The sequence below is a fragment of the Macrobrachium rosenbergii genome, chromosome 25 (assembly GCF_040412425.1).
Source record: "Macrobrachium rosenbergii isolate ZJJX-2024 chromosome 25, ASM4041242v1, whole genome shotgun sequence".
Classification (NCBI taxonomy): Eukaryota; Metazoa; Arthropoda; class Malacostraca; order Decapoda; family Palaemonidae; genus Macrobrachium; species Macrobrachium rosenbergii.
The window spans coordinates 4733376-4735434 of NC_089765.1; the positions used below are offsets into that span (position 1 = coordinate 4733376).

At 34.0% G+C, this 2059-nt stretch overlaps 1 protein-coding gene across 3 annotated transcripts in view; it reads left to right on the forward strand.

Moving 5' to 3' along the window:
- Positions 1–1841, forward strand: part of LOC136852285 (AMMECR1-like protein) — an 85145-nt gene extending 83304 nt beyond the window's left edge. For all 3 annotated transcript variants that reach the window (XM_067126782.1, XM_067126784.1, XM_067126783.1), the window contains one exon: positions 1–1841. This exon is cut by the window's left edge and continues 522 nt beyond it. The gene's annotated coding sequence lies outside the window, so the exon portion shown is untranslated.
- The last annotated feature ends 218 nt before the right edge of the window (positions 1842–2059 follow it).

The window sequence follows — 2059 nt, forward strand, 5'->3', positions numbered from 1 at the left end:
CCTCCAGCTCAAGATGTGGCACTAATGAATCATGGTGGGTGCCCTGCTTGGTGCTCTCACCGTGGAGGCCCCCTACAAGGGGGAGAAGGATGCATGGATGGTTTACGCAGAGCATCCAACAGGCTGGCGGACTTTTTAAGGGGCCTTTTTAACTCTTGATGGTTGGTATTGGTTATGTTAGTCTATTACTGGATTAGTGTTGAATGTTATCTTTAAGTTTGTTCATTTTATTCTTAATTATTCCATATCCTATGAGCAAGCTGAAAAAGTATGGTTTTCAGAAGCCCCATTTAATTTTTTAAGTTACAAAAAAGTGCCATTATCATTTATCTCATGCTTGATCTGAATCAAATACTCCTGCTCAACATCAAGACGAGCTGGTTGCTGTGAGAAGATAAAGAATAAAAAGCATATGATTGAGAAGAAATAAAGAAGCTGATTTTTAATATAACTGCTATGATGAACAATAATATAGTCAGGAGAAACACTCTGATCTACAGGTGAAATGGTATTGCGCTTATGAAAAACGTTAGTGTGTGGAGTCTGGAAAAGTGGTCAGCTCATTTTGATAAAAAGCACATTTTTATTATAATGCTCATTACATTATTTGTCATTTTTATTATTATTCCATTATTATTGTTATTAGTTATTATTGTAGTTATCATTATTAGTTTTCTTATTTGTACAGCTGGCCTTCCCACTCCATCCTTTTTGTATTTGTGATCATAGGGCATGTATATAGCCCAACCCACACCAGTCTTTCACATTCAGCGGCTGACAAAGCTCTTCACATTCTGATGAGTTAGAAGTTCAATAAGAAAAATAAATGTTATGAAAAAGACATTGTTGGATATGGGATTTTTCTTTTGTACACCAGTAGATTTTTATGAAGCTGATAGTTTAAGTTTTTATGGTCAACAAGCCATACATAAAGGTGCAACAAGAGCTACTAGCATTACTCATCATCTACCGAGGTTTGTTTGCCGCTAATTTTATATACTGTAATATCAGACTGCCTAGTCGTGAGCATGGTGTCTTGTACAGCTCACTCTTAACTAACTATTGAAAAGATCTCATGTACATTGTTGTTGATACATGAAAAACTAGAGTAAATGACATGCATTTTATACGGTTATTACATTACAGTTATAATGTTTGTTGTGTGGGAATAGTTGATATAGTAGGATGACTAAGAGGTGTTTAGAAAATGAAACATTCCCACTAAAACATTAATGCCAACCCACCTCGTCTGCAGCAGCTAATTTGACGGGAGGTTACCAAACTATACCAAGTGCATCTCAGTGATAACATGTGATAGACTATACCAAAGGTGGCTTGAAATGGCAGTTGTGTAGTGCCAAGAATGAAAGGTAGTGGCTCCTATCATGCCTCTAGTTCTGAGGATGGCACCATGGTTGCTCATTTAGGCATGAGTGCATTTTTTGTTAAATACGGAAAAATGGTGCAAATAGTAAACCATCTTTTGGAATTAGCTGAACATTAGATAGTCACCAACATTCCTCAGAGTTTGAGAAAGGTAATCAAATTCCACAGATGATGCTGACTTATAGAAAATACAGTGATGAACAACAAAATTTTATTTGGGCATACAGTACTAATTAACATTCAAGAATGATCATCAGAAGCAATATTGACTTTAATCAAGTTTGTCATAATACATTGGAATTTGCTTTGGTTCTGTAATAGAGCAAATAATCTACATTTTAATTGAATTCATAAAGTCTTTTATGACAGATTAAAATGTTTACTTTAATTAGGTATAGAATGTACTTAAACCAGATCTTAAGTTGATGTTAGGTTTGAAAAAAAAAAAATAAAAATGCAACAAAATTGCTAAAGAAAAAAACTAAAGTTAAAAAGTTGATAAAAAAAAATCCTCTAGGTTTCCTGCATGCTTGTTTAGGGGAAAGTTGATGTAAGGTCTTAGAATAGTCTTTGGGGGTACACAGGTTTTGTGCATGTATGAATTAAGTGTACATTGTATGCATAATTTTTTCATGACTTGAACATGTGAAAATTAAATAAATTACATTATTTT